The 19,239-nt window shown below is 43.7% G+C and overlaps 1 long non-coding RNA gene across 4 annotated transcripts in view; it reads right to left on the bottom strand.

The window, feature by feature from the left end:
- LOC308476092 overlaps positions 1-10,554 on the bottom strand; it is a 38,553-nt gene extending 27,999 nt beyond the window's left edge. For 3 of the 4 annotated variants that reach the window (XR_013985703.1, XR_013985704.1, XR_013985705.1), the window contains exons 1-2: positions 10,473-10,554; positions 5,526-5,684 (exon numbers count right to left, since the gene is read on the bottom strand). This is a non-coding gene — a long non-coding RNA (uncharacterized lncRNA). Of the gene's footprint in view, positions 1-5,525; positions 5,685-5,892; positions 6,118-10,472 lie in introns of those variants that run through there. The other variant, XR_013985706.1, reaches the window with a different exon arrangement.
- Between the last annotated feature and the right edge of the window lie 8,685 nt (positions 10,555-19,239).

Genomic DNA, 19,239 nt, shown 5'->3' with positions numbered 1-19,239 from the left:
ATTCCTTCATACTTTGGGTTAAAACACAAGAGTGTCATAGATTTGCAGAGATCAGTCAACTTGACGGATGTTGTTATGACCCATAATAATGTTGTCCATTACATGAGCTAAAGAGGCAGTTGCATCATTTATAAAAGGCATGCAATTTGTGTGATGGTAGTAGTAATGGTGCACAGTAACTCAAACAAATGAGTAGGGTGATTTAGGGAAACCATCAAGCAACTAATAAATCAGCAATACAACCTTTAATTCAGAAGCCTGATTTGTAAATCAGTCAGCTCAATTTTAAACATGCATGATTTATATAACAATCTGATGATTTATTAAGGTTATTGGTTGCCCTGTTTTGAAAATTAAAATAAAAAAGTTACCAAACACTATAGAAAGATACAGAAGACTAAATTTTAGGAAGTAACGCTGAAAGTTAAATGTACAATAGTTGCATTCATATATGTAAACAAGGATAGCGCAATCTTTGTCTGCAGTTCATTTCTGGGCTCAATTCAAGGTGCTCACATTAGTGTATTAAGCCCTAAATGACTTAGGCCTCAGATATATGAAAGAGCATTCCCATCCCTATCGACCTCTTAGTAGTTCCATCAACCTTAGAAGTGTGGGGAAGGGTGATGCAGAAGGTGGCCCTAAATTGTTCAACTTCCTCTGTAGAGAAGTGCATCTAGCATCTTCATGGAACACTTTTCACCATATGCTATTTACTTTGGCCTTTGGCAGTGAAGGTATTTTGCGAACTCAGTTTCGCCACCTCTCAGGTGGGCGCCATTGCCATTCTAAGAGAACAAAGGAGGTGTTCATGTTGAGTTCTGGCACCTCTTTTTCTAGAAAAATAGCACTGCATATTGATCTGTTCCATTTTGAAATGGTTTTATGCAGTGCTTTTTCCCCTTAAAAATGTTTAGGGGTACCCTTATTTTCCTACTCATATTGAAATACTGCCCCTCAATGAGGCCAAACTTAAAGTCACAAAATGTTGAGGGGTATGCGTACCCCTACGTCCCCCCAGAAAAAAAGCACTGGTTTTATGTGTTTTTAAATTGCAGTGGTTTTCATCTGCTTTAATATTGTGTTTTCTGGTGGTTACAGTATAACCTGCCTTGGTAAAGGGTGGGTAATCAATCTTATAATGAGGGATGCGGGTGGTACTGTGGTCTAAACCACTGAGTCCCTTGGGCTTGCTGAGCAGAAGATCGGCAGTTTGAATCTGCGTAATGAGGTGAGCTCTCGTTGCTCTGTGCCAGCTCCTGCCAACCTAGCAGTTTGAAAGCACACCAGTGCAAGTAGATAAATAGGTACTGCTGCAGTGGGAAAGTAAATAGTGTTTCTGTGCACTCTGATTTCTGTCATGGTGTTCCATTGCACCAGAACTGGTTTAGTCATGCTGGCCACATGACCTGGAAAGCTATTTGTGGACAAATGCCAACTCCTTCAGCCTGAAGTGAAATGAGCGCTGCAATCCATAGTTGCTCTTGATTGGACTTAACTGTCCAGGGGTCCTTTACCTTACCTTATAAAAAAATGAATGAACTATCATCTGGGACAAATCTGTAAGTCACTAGATGCTGTGAGGTCTATCAGTATAAGTGGCTCGCTTTTTAGAAGAATCCGATTAATGTGGAAAGCACTGAAGACGTTAAAAGAGCACCACTAGTGGGGAGATGCAATGTCATCTCCTCACCAACTTCCACAGTCACACACCACTGAGCAAAGTTGCCGCAAGCTCTTTTGTGCCTAGCATGAAGTTTCTATGAATGCTTACAGAAGTTTTTCTTTTATTATTTTTAGATCCCAGTTTTTAAAAAAATATCGCAGATGCCTGCAAAGTCAGATAAAAGCTGAATCACATCTATGTGAACCTACAAATGTGTCGTCTACAAATAGATGACACATTTGGTCTATACAGGGGCATGAGCACGCATGCGGGTCATGCACACCCTTGTGTGTGCATTTGTCCATGCACGAACACTTCATCCCCCCTTATTTATAGTGATGCTTTCCAACCATAGTGGTAGGTGGTACTTCTGCTGTCCCCTGCCCTCAATTACTACTTCCCCATCCTCCATTACTTCCACTATTATTTTTTTTATCAACTGAGCATGTGTGCAAGTATTTCTCCAACTGTGTGAATGCACTATGGATGTTATATACATAGTTATAAGGCCTGGTGTGTTTTACATTTTACTTTCTGTGTAAATTCTGCATTGCTTTAAAAATGCCAGTAGGATTAGATTTTGATCTAATCTACGCCAGCATGAATAAGATATTATTCCATTTCAGAATGGAATGTGTGCTGTGGTGGCATTCTTTCACAGCATTCCTTGTGTGTCCTCAACACAATATTTTAACTGAGGCTTAGCATCACATTTGATCCAAATTCCTTTCCATATTTTAATTCCATTGAAACTAACTATAATGTATTCAGTGAAACCAGGGGTTGTGTCCTTAGCATTTCATGCCATCGACAATTCATTAGAAATCCCAACAGAAATCAGACAGCATTCTGTCTTCAAAAAATCTAAAATAATGCATAATATGACCCCCCAACTGATTTGCCAAAGTAACACAATGAATAAGGACTTCCGTGGTTTGGCATTAAATGAATGCACTGCTTTGAATGCTATCCAAAAGCTTCCTTGCACATATTTTTTCAGAAAATAAATGAATAAATAAATGGTCCCATAATGTAATCAGATGAGATCAAGAGAAAAGACACCAGCACAAAAGAAGATTAAAATTCGGTAGAGCATTAGTCTCTTAATATCAGGTTTGTGGGTTTGAGCCTCACATTGGGCAAAAGATTCCTGCACTACAGGGGTTTGGACTAGATGACTCTCGTGGTCCCTTCCAACTCTACAATTCTGTGATTCTGTATTGAAATGAGAGGTCTTCCACAGCATATAAGGAAGAAAAACCCACAATCAGCCAATTGCTACTTTCACACTCAAGGTAATGTGAACGTTATCATCCCTATTGTAACATTTTATTTGACATTCAGTAATATGAATTCAGGGATGCGGGTAGTGCTGTGGTCTAAACCACAGAGCCTAGGGCTTGCCGATCGGAAGGTTGGTGGTTCGAATCCCCGCGATGGGGTGAGCTCCCGTTGTTCTGTCCTAGCTCCTGCCCACCTAGCAGTTCAAAAGCACGTGCAAGTAGATAAATAGGCAGGAAGGTAAACGGTGTTTCTGTGCGCTGCTCTGGTTTCGCCAGAAGTGGCTTAGTCATGCTGGCCACATGACCCGGAAAAACTGTCTGCGAACAAACACCGGCTCCCTCGGCCTATAGAGCGAGATGAGCGCCACAACCCCAGAATCGTTTGCAACTGGACTGAACTGTCAGTCGTCCTTTACCTTTAATATAAATCAAAATCTGCCACAAAAGTAATATATTTGACATGTTGAATTACAATGCTATCCACATGCTAAAACACACACACAAACATGAACGATGTGTGTTATGCATTGAACACGTTAAAAGGGCAATGCCAGAAAACATGGAGCATAAATCTAAGTTCATTAAAATGATTGAATAAATCACAATCCCGGTGAACAGCGGAGTATTCATCTGGGAAAAAGAAAATGTAAGTCTGTACAACAACATTCTGTAAAGAACTAGCTCCACAAAGAACTCCGGATCCCACAATGGTAGCTAATCTTATGTCATTCATTCTACTAGATTTTGTCACCTGAATCTTTTGGCGTACTGGTCTTTTTTAATATTCTGCTTTAAAACAAAATCAGAATGCTGCACTAAGGTAATGCACATTTTGTGCCAAGGGGAGCTGATCAGTGCCACCTAGATATGTAATTCATGTGCAACATGTTTGCACATTGTTGTTTCTGCAAAGTTACTCTGCTTCCGCCTGTCTTGGCTAGGTGCAAAGAACTGTGAAGGCCATTGACGGTGCTTCCTCCACCCACTAGAGATGTTTTACAGCTATGTACTCCAATCAGTGGCTTCCAAGCTCTCAGCAGACATCACCACTTTTCAAACTTATCTCTTCAACAATATGGCCTGGAAACATCTTTTTAAAAAGAAAAAGAACAGATGTAAACTGAGCTTCAGCATGTTGACTTATGCACTCATCATTTTGACAGTTCTGCATATATACTTACGGTGACCTTTTATGATGCATTAACTAAAAGCAACACTTTCCCTGCCTACGTTTAAGAAATTGCTACTCTTTGTGAACCCCTAAAGAGATGCATGGCAAAATGACACTGTACAAGCTTTACACTTCATCACTTCATCAGAATAATAAAATGCAGCAGCAGGCTTTCCGCCAGTATTTGCTCTCCCAAGGCTACATCTCCCTGCGTTGCTGACTCATCTTCACTATTAAGTAGATGGACACAGGAGCTCTTTATTGTCAACGTATTATCAGAAACATTTAGAAGCCACTTAAGAAAGTGCAATAAATTTTGAATTTCTAATTAAAAAAATGAGCACGAGGCTTCTCAGAATACGGAATGTGAGAGGAGGAGATCACTTGTTTTAATGGTGCTCATATTTATGCCCTACTTTTCTGGCTTGCTAGCACTCCTTTATTGCTTGAAAAAGAAAAACAAGGTGAAGAGGGCTCCGTTTACCTGGAATCCTACTGGGTATGGCAGCAAAACAACATCAAAGAAGTGCATTTAGACAGAGAAATGTGATGGAAACACACTTTATTTTTCATTAAAGTGGGATTGCTCTGCTTGTGGCTTTTTGCACATTTGGATGCAATGGTCATACACCTGATATCCTGGGATCTTCACCTCTCCATTCGCAATTAATGGAAATTCGGTCATTCACTGCCCTTGAGATCATATCCAAGTCCTTTAGAGATAGTAGACTCAAGGCCTTCAGAATTGGAAGCTTGTCCATGTAAAATCCAGCTTACTAGGAAAGATCAAAGGTCTATGCTGCCCAGCACTTGTCACCTGCAGCATCATTGCCAGCTGCTCAAGAAATATGGGATCTGCTATAAAGATGTGGCAGACTGGTCTCAGTTCAATTTTGAGGTGAGCAATCCTAATCAAACAATAGCACTCCTTGAGGTGGGCTTGATGTTTGAAAGAATGCAAAAAGAAGCTTTCTCTCCACCCCTCTCCAATTCAGCAGGGTACACAAAGGGGGAAAGTTTACCTTGGGCATCATGATAGGGTAAGCAGGCAGAGGCTCCAAATGCAGTATCAAAGAGGCTCTGTGGCAGCCTATTGCCTCTTCCTTCCACCTAAGAACAAGTAGATACAACTCTCATCAATCCCTGGTGGAAAATCTCTACCCACATGATCCCAGGTGGAAGGACATGCTGCAATGTCAATATACTGGCAATATTTTGTTCTCATTTCAAATAAGCATTTCTTGTAACACTTCAGGAGCCACCAGCTGCTACCCCATCCTGAACCCCCTGGTAAATTTTTCCTTATGGGGATCTACACAGCCTAGCAGGCAGGGATGAAAATAGACTGAGACTATTTTCAAGTCTCCTACCCACCCAGACAAAGAAGTTGAGCAGGAGTGCTTACCTGTGAATACAGAGGTGGCCACTGAAGGGATGTCAAGGGCAGTCCTCTATCTGAAGGTGTTGTGTGTTAGAATGGCTTTCTTGTACAAGCCCAGTGTAAATATAAAGGACCTCAAGAAGAGAGAGCAGACACCATGAAGCTGCCATCAATTGTTAGCACCTGGATAAGAGAATGAGTAGAATCAGGTCACCTGGCCATAGTCATTTCACCCAGGTGAAGAAAACAAAACTTTGATAAGAGCTGTTGATTTGGAAATGAAGCAGCTCAGATGGGGAGCTTATATAGGAGCTAGAGTCTTAACCCCTTCCTGGCTTTCAGTCAGGTCCTAATCTGAGATGGTATTTCCCATTAGCTTCCCCTTCCTCACCAGCAGCTAATTAAGCACTTTGATGGTGGTGGTTCTGCTGTGTCTGCCTGGCTCACCACTTCCTCTGCTCCTGTAGTTATGGGGTTGGCCAGTTAAGAATACAGCCAGCTGGTGTGGGGACCGCTAGTCCTGGGACAAGTCCACATCTGATGGCTTTCCAGGGTGATGAGAAGTGTGGAGACTTGCTAGAGAGTCCCGCTCCTCGTCTAACGAGACCTCAGGGTCAAGCTCAGCAAAAGGAGCTTGAACAAAGGATGGGAGGGAGTTTTGAGGGAAGAATATAAAACTTTTATAAGCAAATTGCAACACACAGAGAGAGCACACACACAAACTTTAGGACTTTCATGAAATAATCACCATAAGGTTCTGGGTCACTGCAGCGGTTTAGGAATTTGCAGTTAATCAGATTTAAAAGAGTACTTGTTAATTGGTTGAAGGCTATATAAATGTAATAATGATGGTAGTGCTGTTAGAGTAGGCATTCTCTTCCCTTAATGCCAGTCTCTTACAACAACGAGAATGAGAATAAGCCAAAGAAGAAGAAGAGAGGTTATCATACAAACTCAAAGAAGCTTATTAAGCAAGGTACTACTCACAAAGGACTAACCGGAGGTACAAATTTATTACATGAAATATTCAAAGACTGAGAGCACTGTGGGCAAATTCCACTTAACTCTGTAATTTTTACAGGCCAATATTCTTTCTTCAGAATGTTACTTATGTAATAATTCTCCCAGTGCCCCACTAATGATTTTAGAATATTGGTTTTTTAAATACTTACTAAGCTATTTGGGTGATTTCCTAAATATTAGTTTGCTAAATTATCTACTTTTATTCTTTTTCTTTTTCTGGGACAACACAAATGTGGAACCAGAAAATAGGATAGCTGTAGTAGTGCAATCCTATACACGACTCCTCAGAATTAAGTGACACTGAATGAGGATTACATTCAGGTAAGTGGTGTTAGGGTCTCCCTCCATCAATTCCTTTTATTTATCCTCTCGAAAGGACGTCAGTTGAAGGTGTGGGGAACCTGTGGGCCTCCAGATGGTGTTGGACTGCAGCTCACATCAGCCTCAGCCAGGATGGTCATAGGGAAAGGATGATAAGCGTCACTTTCAACTGCTCTCACATTCCCCTCTGGGCATGTGGGGAATGTTAGATCAGCTTACTGAAGGGAGATGTGATACAACAGTGAGGTGGGGGCTGTGTGAGTGGGATGGGACCAATGGATTGGCTTCAGGAATATGCCCTTGCAGCCACAATTTCACCGCTGCCTCATCCTTCCCCCTCTTGGTGAATGGCAGTGATGCTGCTGCCAGAGGCTATTGCTATGGCACTGGCCCACTGGACATTCTGTTCCTGTGTTAGGTTGATAATTTAGGAGTGGCTGGATGTTTGCAGACCATGCTTCGTTCTAAGTGTAGAACCAATGAAATGTGACAAGAAAAATGAAAAGTGAACAGTTTCCAAGACTTTACAATCTCAAAAGATTGTCAACAGCAACAGAATAGTAGCACAGTAGGTGCAGAACAAGTTCTTGTTTAGTAAAAACAGCAAGAGCGAGATGTACAAACACCAGGTTGACTTCTACCCTTGGCTATGCTCCATGGCCCAGTGGTGTGCCAATCACCACAAAGAACTGAACAACCACAGCAAGATGTCTAACGTTCCGGCTTAGGCAAAGGGATGGATGCTGCGGAGCTTTAATAGTGAGCAATAGCAAACACAACAGGGAAACTGACACTGATGATCTAAACATTGAGAAGACTGCTGGGGTTGGAGTGAACTGTTGTTCAGTCAAGCTCACAACTTGTGAAGTTGGTGTGAAACAGCAGCACTATTCAAATACTAGAGTGAGGAGGAGACCTACAACTTGCAGAAGAAGCATTTGGAAAGAACAGCCTGGGATAATAATAATAATAATAATAATAATAATAATAATAATAATAAATTTTATTTATATCCCGCCCTCCCCAGCCAGAGCCGAGCTCAGGGCGGCTAACAACAATCAAATAATCAAACAATCAAATAATCCAACATTCTAAAACATATTATTATAAAAATTAATTAAAATCAAATTAATGGCAACCGTTAAGCAAAGTTCTGTGCAGGTTGCCAGAGGAGGGAGTCAGGCTGTGCCCTGGCCAAAGGCCTGGTGGAACAACTCTGTCTTGCAGGCCTTGCGGAAAGATGTCAGGTCCCACAGGGCCCTAGTCTCTTGTGACAGAGCGTTCCACCAGATTGGAGCCGCAGCCGAGAAAGCCCTGGCTCTAGTTGAGGCCAGCCTAACCTCTCTGAGGCCTGGGACCTTCAGGATGTTTTTATTTGCAGACCGTAGGTTCCTCTGTGGGGCATACCAGGAGAGGCGGTCCCGTAGGTACGAGGGTCCTAGGCCGTATAGGGCTTTAAAGGTTAAAACCAGCACCTTAAACCTGATCCTGTACTCCACCGGGAGCCAGTGCAGCTGGTATAGTACCGGATGAATGTGATCTTGCAGCGAAGACCCCATAAGGAGTCTCACCGCGGCATTCTGCACCCGCTGGAGTTTCTGGGTCAGCCCCACGTAGAGCGAGTTACAATAATCCAGTCTGGAGGTGACCGTCGCGTGGATCACAGTGGCTAGGTCAGGGCGAGAGAGATAAGGGGCCAACTGCTTAGCTTGGCGGAGATGAAAAAATGCCGCCTTTGTTATAGTTGTAATCTGCGCCTCCATAGAGAGGGAGGTATCGAAGATTACACCCAAACTCTTAACGGACGGTGCTGGCACTAATTGCACCCCCGCAAGAGATGGGAGTTGCCCCCCCAATCCCATATCGTCCCGTCCCAGCCAGAGGACCTCTGTCTTCGAAGGATTTAACTTCAACCGGCTTCCACGTAACCATCCAGCCACAGCTTCCAAACATCTGGTCAGTGTGTCTGGGGCCGAGTCAGGATGGCCATCCATCAACAGATAGAGTTGGGTGTCATCGGCATACTGATGGCAACCCAGCCCAAAACTCCGGACAAGCTGGGCGAGGGGGCGCATAAAGATGTTAAAAAGCATCGGGGAGAGAATCGCACCCTGAGGCACTCCACACACCAAGGAGTGGCGCGATGACAATTCCCCCCCAAGCGCCACCCTCTGTCCCCGACCAGAGAGAAATGAGCGCAGCCATTGAAGGACTGTGCCCTGGATCCCCACGTCGGCAAGGCGGTGGTCCAGGAGTTCGTGATCGACCATGTCGAAGGCTGCTGACAGGTCTAGAAGAATCAGCAGCCCCGACCCGCCTCGATCCAGCTGCCTGCGGAGATCATCTGTTAGGGCGACCAGAGCCGTCTCGGTCCCATGACCAGCACGGAAGCTGGACTGGAATGGATCCAGAGCCGACAAGAATTAAGTCTGGGAAAATGGTGACTATGTACTGCTTGACCCCCACTATACGGCTGCAAATAGGGTGGGAAGCTGCATTCAGATTGTGAAGAACTGCAACAAATCCAAATTCTCTGGCTTGTGTATAACACACATCGTCATTGAAAGCACACAGTTGTGATGGACTCACATGTAAAAAAAAATTGTACAGGTTGTTGTAAAGACCCATTGTATGCAGCCTTGTAATAGTAATTAAATCCTATCTCTGCTGTTCCTGAAACTCAAGCACATAGTCGAGCTCTTAGGCTCCCTGACTCAATTCATTGCTACAGCTAATGCAAACAGAGTATGTCCTGCCACTCTACATGGTTCATTGCTAATGAAAAGGAGTTGCCTAACCTCTTGTAAAATTAGTAGTCACACCAATTTTAATCAAATCAGGAATTAGCTAGTCTGATTTACATTAACATAAGCATGCAACATGGGTATGCCATCCCCCAAACAGCAAGTGGAGCAGCGCCCACAGATTTCATGTTCTCAGTAGTAACCCAACAGCTAGAATAACGTGTTTATTGATTCGATTGATTTGATTTGATTTGCATACTGTTAAGTTGTGGGTGAACATATCAGACGACACAGGGATTCTTCAAATAGCTCTTGTTTATTCACAGGCCAGAACAGAACTGAACTGAAGGGTTCAGCAGGCCTGCTTATATAGAGCTCCACTAGAACGCAACAGTAACCAATTTCTGTAACTATCCAATCACTGAATGTCACTTTCAATCCCTTATTTGCATATGTGGACCTGAGTGAAAACTATCTACAGTATCCCCCTGCTGGCCCTGGGTGAGAACTTCAGTACATAACACATACCACCCTTCATCCAAAGATCACGGGGCAGTTCACAACAAAAAATACAAAATGAGAACACAAAATAACAAGGCTTAGCCAAAGGCCTAGTTAAAGAAAAACATTTTCATCTGGCACCTAAAGATATGTAATGAAGGTGCCAGGTAAGTCTGGCACTTAGGCCATCAGAAACCAGCCCTTGTAGGCATGTATCCTAAAATCAAGGCTTCTTGCTATACACAGTAAAGCTTTTGCCATTCCTTCCGCCTACAGCCTCAACTCATCTGTGCCCAAGCATTTGGAGTTGGAGGGAACAGGAGGAAGTTCTGGTGTGTACATAGAAGCATTTATGTCACTACACGACTCTGAGCCTACTTACTTGGGTAGAAGATCGACTGAACATAGTGGAAATACAGCCAAGTAAACATACATAAAATTGGACCATAAGAGCCAGTGTGGTGTAGTGGTTAGGTCACTGGGAGACCAAGACTTAAATCCCTACTTGGCCATAATGCTCACTAGTGACCTTGGGCCAGTCATAATCTCTCAGCCTAACCTACCTCATAGGGTTTGTTGTGGGAGGGAGGGGCTGAGGAGAGGGAGAGCTATGTATACCACCTTGAGCGCCTTGGAGGAAAAAGTGGATTAGAAATGCAACAAATAAAGCAGTAAATAAAGAAGGGGTTTGCTCACATGCCATTGTACATTCATTCATTTATAATATTTATATACTGCTTACTGTCCAAACAATAAATGACCAGCTTTTTCTTATTTCTAACAAGATGGTGCAAGATAAAAGGAAATGTCTTTGCTATGTATTTCATTTCTGCTTATTTTCATCAGTAACCTCTTAGAAGAAGTCACTCTGTGATTGACTTGGACATTAAAAAGTCTGCCAGAAGACTTGATATACCCTTTGTTAAAAGGGTGGAGCTGTCAAATATTCCGCTCGCAGTCTTTCTATTCTGCTACATAGAGACTGAGGTGGTTGAACTGCCAAAGACTAGACTTTCAGTCCTTGGTCATTCACGATCCACAATTTATTATTTATTGTGTTATAATTTCATCATGTTATGCATCTCATTACGACCACGTTGTTGTTGTTTAGTCGTGTCCGACTCTTCATGACCCCATGGACCAGAGCACGCCACTAATTACGATCACTAATAACCACCAATAAACAAATGTACCGTATTTTTCGCTCCATAGGACGCACTTTTTCCCCTCCAAAAATGAAGGGGAAATGTGTGTGCGTCCTATGGAGCGAATGCAGGCTTTCGCTGAAGCCTGGAGAGCGAGAGGCATCGGTGCGCACCGACCCCTCTCGCTCTCCAGGCTTCAGGAAGCTATCCGCAAGCCTTGCAAGCCCGGTGGGAGTTCCCGCGGGCTCACAAGGCTTGCAGGCAGCAGCCTGCAGCCCCGGCGAGTGTCCGCAAACCTTGCGCGCCGGGCAGGAGGTCCTGCCGAGCGCGCGAGGCTTGGGGCAGCAGCCTGTCGCCCGAAGCACGGGGAGCCCTCCGGAGGGCTCCCCGTGCTTCGGGCGAGTGTCTGCAAGCCTTGCGCGCCCGGCAGGAGGTCCCGCCGAGCGCGCAAGGCTTGGGGCGGCAGCCTGTCGCCCGAAGCACGGGGAGCCCTCCGGAGGGCTCCCCGTGCTTCGGGCGAGTGTCTGCAAGCCTTGCGCGCCCGGCAGGAGGTCCCGCCGAGCGCGCAAGGCTTGGGGCTGCAGCCTGTCGCCCGAAGCACGGGGAGCCCTCCGGAGGGCTCCCCGTGCTTCGGGCGAGTGTCTGCAAGCCTTGCGCGCCCGGCAGGAGGTCCCGCCGAGCGCGCGAGGCTTCGGGCGGCAGCTTGTCGCCCGAAGCACGGGGAGCCCTCCAGAGGGCTCCCCGTGCTTCGGGCGAGTGTCTGCAAGCCTTGCGCGCCCGGCAGGAGGTCCCGCCGAGCGCGCAAGGCTTGGGGCGGCAGCCTGTCGCCCGAAGCACGGGGAGCCCTCCGGAGGGCTCCCCGTGCTTCGGGCGAGTGTCTGCAAGCCTTGCGCGCCCGGCAGGAGGTCCCGCCGAGCGCGCGAGGCTTGGGGCGGTAGCCTGCAGCCCGAAGCACTCGAGGCTTGGGGCGGCAGCCGCGGGGGGGAAAATTTTTTTTATTCATTCCCCCCCCAAAAAAACGAGGTGCGTCCTATGGTCCGGTGCGTCCTATAGAACGAAAAATACGGTAGCTATAATACATTGTCCAGTCACTCACAAACAAACAAACAAACAAACAAACATGTAACCAATTACATGCTCAGAAATAGCTTTTATTTATTTATTTATTTATTTATTTAGCCAACCAGCATTTAATTATATCTTGATATCATTCACACTTCTTTTGTCACTGACATTAAATATACTATATATCAGCATCCAAAGGCTCTGCATTAGCAGTGCTCACATTGGATGGTATTTGGCTCAAATTAGCAGCCAAAATGACATATTAGACACACAGTCAGTTTTTTGACAATAACTGGCAACTGACATGCTGTACATATCAACATTCAACTGTATCTGATAGGCAGTATTCAATTTTTTTTGACATAACATGACCTTAGGCTTTCAGTTGACAATCCTTATTTGACAATATTTGATAAGTGACATGCAGCAGCAGCATTTAAAAGTATATGACATGCAGCAGTCAACACCTGAGTATTCGTGAACTTATTTATTTATTTTAGAAACATTTATGAACCAAAATCTCTAAGCAGAATACAATATTAAAAACCCAAACAGCATTATTAATAGAAAAATACAGCCCAAAACCAGTATAAAAGCAGTATAAAAACATGCAAAGCATATAGAACCACTGCAACACTGTGCCACCAATTCCCAACTCACAGAGATGATCAAGGAGGATATTATGATAAATGATACTAAAAGTTTCTGAGAGATCAAGCAGGAGCAACAAGGTCACAATCCCCCCATGGCTCTCCCATACATCATAATGGCAAATACTGATTCTGCCCCCAAACCAACCCTGAAACCAGATGAAAATGAGTCATGATGTGTGTCTGCAGCTGGACTGCCATGACCCTCTCATGCACCTTACCCACAGAAGGTTATTTGTGACCAGACAGTATCTGTCAAGTACCTCAGGCTCCAGAGTGGGCTTCTTTAAAAGCAGCTACACTACTGGCTCCTTTAAGGTGCCAGACACACGCCTACACACACACACACAGAGAGAGAGAGAGAGAGAGAGAGAAAGAGAGAGAGAGGTGGATTAGAAGAAGAAGAGAAGAGTTTGGATTTGATATCCCACTTTATCACTACCCCAAGGAGTCTCAAAGAGGCTAACAATCTCCTTTTCCCTTCCTCCCCCACAACAAACACTCTGTGAGGTGAGTGGGGCTGAGAGACTTCAGAGAAGTGTGACTAGCCCAAGGTCACCCAGCAGCTGCATGTGGAGGAGCGGAGACGCGAACCCGGTTCCCCAGATTACGAGTCTACCGCTCTTAACCGCTACATTGGCTCTTTTTGGACTCACCTGGCCTACCCCCTTCAGATAGCTTAAATTAGTCATGATTAACAGGAGAAAGGGGAGCATGTTGTGGGCCAAAGTGATGCAAGTTCCTTGTGCATATCCTCAGACCTCATCAGGGAAGATACTGCTCTTGGCTCTGTAATAATGGAAGTATTCAACTCAACATGGAGAGGAACAATTTTATCCTCATAGTGGATTGTCACAGCTGGCCCCCTCACTACATGGAAAAGTTCTGCTGGCTACTTGTCTCTTTGCCAAAATTAAATTTTCCAGACACGCATTTTTTTTAAAGCCACACATACCTGCAGTTACCTTATTTGACCTAAAGGCGAACATATTATCAAGGCTTTGAATCTCATCACAACTGATTTACTTACTAAACAACACCTGGAACCTGGAATGGACAGTTTTCATGAAGCGTTAAGTTCTATTCTGTTTTCTTTCAAAGTTAAGCAATACCACAAGATGAGATCCAAAATATTTTTTTCTAGCATGCCCTGAGGCAAATCTGTGGTCTGAATAAGAGAAATGAATGTTTGCAACCCAGCAAAATGGAACTATTTCTCTCGGAGAACTGCAGATAAGCGTGACAATAACTGTGAAGAGATAACTGAAGAGCAAAGGCTAGATCCTCTCATCACTTACAGTCCTTGAGAAACATCAGTCTCACTTAGATGAGCTGTTTAGACAAGTACTATAGTAGGCTAGGGAATAAAACAAAGGAGAAAATATTTTACCCCTAACAAAAGGAGGCAGGCAATTTAGTACTGTAATAACAAAAGAAACATTTTGCTGTTAAGGGAAGCACAATTATTTTTGATTTGGCTGCACTTCATAAGCTAGATACCCAATCTACAGCACAGCTATATCCTGGTTATCATTACTGATATAGAAAGCTTACATTAAAGGACATAATAGAGCTGAACTATGCATTTAACCACAATATTTCACAGGAAACCGTGATTACCTCCTGGATGATGTTTGATTATACCCCACACCAGTTTAATAAATGAAAATAGTAATCATACCATGAAACTTGGTTCAGGCCATGCTTACTTGCCTTCCTACTGCACAGTCATGTGCCAAGTTTAAATTATGTAAGGCTTTAGATGCAGCAGGGATGGGGAACCTGTGGCCATCCAGATGTTTTTGAACTTCCAGCCAGAATAGTCAATAGCCAGAGAAAATGAGAGCAACATCTGGAAGGTCCCAGGTTCCCCATCCCTGATATAAACAGAAGGCACATCTGCTTGTCCAAGGCAGCACCTCCAAATTCTTGCTCTTTCCCTGTGTCACTGCGGTCTTCACAATTTACCACCCTGAACCATTCAGAGGGCCAATCAACCACCAGGAACTTTTTCAGGGATACACAGGGAACGGTGGGGGTGTGGAGGAGACAGGAAAGCCCTGTTGCCTGAACAGAGTTCTGTTCACTCACAAAGGCTTATGGGGGTTCAACTGAATCTCTCAATTTTTCTCAGCAGTGGTGCTGGTTGAGAGGATGGGAGAACTGGATTACTTGAGAAAGCATTCTACTCTCTTAGGAGTTAGTGGGTTTGGAAGGTTAGAGAAAACCCTTCTGTGTATGAAGCAGAGGAATGGAATCACCCCCCCCCCCGAATGTGATTTTTGGAACTAGGTACAACAGTCATGGAAAAGCTAAGGGTTGATGGAGAAAGTTTATCTAACATTAAATTTCAGTTAGAATGAGTTTTTGTATTTTTATGGTAGTTTTTTTAAAGATTTATTCTCAGGATTTTTAAGAATGCTGCTCTTCAGCCTTAGGAAAATGGAGATAGCAATTCAGACAGAAGAACAACATAGAAGACCCCAATTTGGTCCTCAGCTAACTTTGTGTTTCTGAAGGCTGCTACTGCATCATTTAGGTTCTCTTGGTTGGATGCTATGTGCTCCAAAAACATTGTGTTGCATATGTTTTGAATTCAGTTGTTCACCAATCCATGTACCAGATTACCATGAAGGTGGGATATTTTTCCCTTTGAGAAAATGTGTAGCAAGCAACCTGATATCAGAGTTTGTTTTCTTTCCAAACAGACTGTATACCATGAAACAGGGACTTAGGCTGCAGTCCTAACCCCGCTTACTTGTGAGTAGGTTCCATTGAATTCAATAGAAATTCTGAGGAGACAAGCTTAGGCTTGCATCGTCAAATGGAAATCAGTATTTGTTTTCGTTTGTCATTCTGGTATGTATTTTTATATTGTAAACCTCCCTGTGATCCTTGGATGAAAGGTGATAGAGAAATTGAATAAATAAAATACTATAAATACAAATAAATATATTAGCAATAGGCTTAAAGCTGATTCACGCATGCAAACTAGTTTCTTATTTTCCCCATGTGATCCCTCTCATTTTGGGATGATGTGGAGAAACCTTTGTCCCTAACCAACGAAGCATTTGCAGCCATTTCAGGGACTGGGGGAACTGGGGGGAAAGCCCTACTTTTATTACAGTGGTACCTCTGGTTACAAACTTAATTCGTTCTGGAGGTCCGTTCTTAACCTGAAACTGTTCTTAACTAGAGGCGTGCTTTTGCTAATGGGGCCTCTTGATGCCACTGCGCCACTGGCACACGATTTCCGTTCTCATCCTGGGGCAAAGTTCTCAACTCAAGGTAACTCTTCCAGGTTAGCGGAGTTTGTAACCTGAAGCGTTTGTAACCTGAGGCGTTTAACTCGAGGTACCACTGTATTACGGTGACTTCTAGAAACATATTGGTTCCAGCACATTCCTAGACAGTATTTGCACCTTCTTAGAAAGCTTTTCTTTTAAAACACTTGGAAAACACGGGCCATCTGATGATGTTGCTTCCTTGTGGACTGCAATAAGTTTTCTCCCCCTTATGTGGACAAAATTGGAAACCACTCTGCCATATCCCTGTTTAGAGAGCAACCACTACAATGTTTCCAGTCACATAAGCATCTGAAGGAAGATTTCGGTCTTAAGAGGCAATATGGGCTGAGTGAACTCTGCTGGATGTCCTTTTATTTGCCATGACACTCACCATCATCAAACTATAGGATCATTTGGCCTGCCTTATTAACTTTTGCAGGAGATGTACAGCTTTGTGCCTTGGTTTTCGAAAGTCAGCGGGGGGGAAATGCAGACAGATGACTTCATCAGCAGAGCAAGGATTGAAAGACAAAGGGAATTCAATGAGGTGTAAACAAAACAAAACAGCAGATTGAGCTGGAGGGTGAGATTGGAAACCGAAACACATTAGTTCCAGCAACAGTTTTCCTAGAGGGTCTTTCCTTTTTTTAAAAAAGAAAAAAATGTAAATCATTTTAATAACCAAAGAAGATTGTGCATATCTTCAGAAGAACAAGACAAACATGAATCTCAAAGCAAACTGCAATGAAGGCTACCCGAATATGCACTACACTTAAGTACAGTATAGTGAATTTTACTTGCATGGCTAATTTTTAAGAGACTTTACAAACAAGCCTATGCCTGTTAATTGGAATCAGCCAGATTCTACTTTGCTAAATGATCAGAAATTAAATTGCATGATGTTCTTATTGTGCCTTGATAAAATTCTCTCAATCTTATAGAATATTACTTGAAACTTTGCAAAATGCTCTTTATGCTTAAGATATTTAAGCAACCTTTTGACCCTACCTCACCCTTAGGCAAACTAATAAACAAACAAGATAATTTAGAGATGAGTGCATACCTCTAAAATCACTATATATGAAGACCACATATAGGACACCTTTTTTGGATTGACGTGTGCATTCACAGATACATTGACAAATAAATTAGAACTGTGCTGGTATAAGCATATTTTATTGTATTCCTAACCTAGATGAAACATGAACTATCCAAGTTAATTGACACCATTAGAAATATTAGTTGTCAATGGAAGCAAATCCCAAGATGTTGAAATCAGTGACATTAACTCCCATTGATTTTAATATCACTGGTTTACATATAATATTGCCTGTCACTGGGCTGTATGGTGCATTCAGATCTAACTCTAGATGGGGAAATGAGGCATTTAAAACTTGAATAATATCCTTTAAATATTTCAAAAATCATTAGTACCTGAAAGGGCCATGGCACTGTTCATCAGCATGGGACTCTTAATCTCAAGCTCATGGGTTTGAGCCCCAACTTGGGCAAAAAATCCCTGCATTGCAGGGGGCTGGACTAGATGACCCCCATGGTTCCTTCAAGCTTTACAGTGATATGATTCTATATCCCAGCAAAACAGCAAAAGTGTCCTTACACTGATCTTCTCTGAAAAATCGTGCTTAGCAACACTTTGGTACACCACTATACTTGATCCATAGAATGTCACTGCTGTAATTATTTAACAGAAAAAAGTACTGAGAGCTATTGAAATCACAAATGGCATAGCTATGTTATGTGTCATTTGCAATGAAAAATGGGGAAGGGAGTCAAAGTTAGGACTGGGGAATCAATCAATTTCGGTATCTCTCTGTTCCTCCCCCCCCCCCCCAATCTTACGTATTGTTCTCCACATTTCCACCTCAGTTAAATTTTATGAAATAAAATATGGTTTTGATTTTTTGAATTGTTTTGTTGCTACTAATTATCTTACTGTTTTGTTTTTGTATACCACTTTGAGGTTTTCTACAATCGAGCAGAATGTAAATTTTATGAGAGAAATAAAACAAACAAAAAAGAAATCAGTTTGCATTAAAAAAAGTTCCTGTGAAAATTCAGAACAGTAGCTCTATTGGTCTGTTGTATTCCTCCCCCCCCCCCTTTATACTTATTTGACAATGACCCTGTAAAACCCAGTGGGAGTAATCCTGACCCCTGATGCTAATGGCTTGGGAAGAAGGCATAGGTGATGTTCTTTCTTCTCTTGCCAGTCTCTACAGGGCCCTGAAATGAGATGCTTTGGGCAGAACCAAGGATCTGCTAGATGCTATGCTAGGGTTACCAGACACCCCCATTTCCTGGGGACAGTCCCCAGATTTGTGAATAAGTCCCGAGACAAATTCCATCCCCTGAATGTCCCCGGATTTTATCTAATGTCCCTGGGAAATGCATCAGTGGCAATCTCAGCAGCCTGGAGCAGCTGGCTCTAGGAGCTGCTCGGAAGTCCCCATATGATGATGGTGCAGGGGCTCTAAGATGCAGCTTCTGGGCTGCCTCCACCTTCCATGACCCCAGCAACTAAGCTGGGAAGGGAGGCTTCATGCTGCCTATCGGAGCAGCCTCCCAACTCCTACTTGCATGCAAGCAGGAGCGGGGTGGGGATCTCTCAGTTAGCCTCCCTTCCCAGCTGAGGGATCTCCACCCCCTCCTGCTTGCACACAAGTAGGAGTTGGGATGGGGCTGCTCCAAAAGGCAGTGTGAAGCCTCCCTTTCCCTGCTGAGGGATCCTTGCCCCCTTCTGCTTGCACACAAGTAGGAATGGGATTGGGGCTGCTCCAATGGGAAGGGAGGCATCGTGCTGCCCCTCTCGATCTTCCTTCTCCGCCTTCCATGCCTGACCTACCGCACACCGCTTCCCCACCACCACTGAAGAAGTAATAACTCAGGGGCTGCCCAGGCTCATGGAGAAAGGAGATAGAAGCCTCAGAGGAAGGGGAAACGTGGCGGTTGAGTTCAAGGCGGTGGCCGCCCCTCTGCCACCG

This window comes from Podarcis pityusensis (genome assembly GCF_964106645.2).
Source record: "Podarcis pityusensis genome assembly, chromosome: 4".
In the NCBI taxonomy this organism is placed as follows: Eukaryota; Metazoa; Chordata; class Lepidosauria; order Squamata; family Lacertidae; genus Podarcis; species Podarcis pityusensis.
The sequence above is the reverse complement of the archived record's forward strand: the minus strand, read 5'-3'. Positions and strand labels throughout refer to the sequence as shown.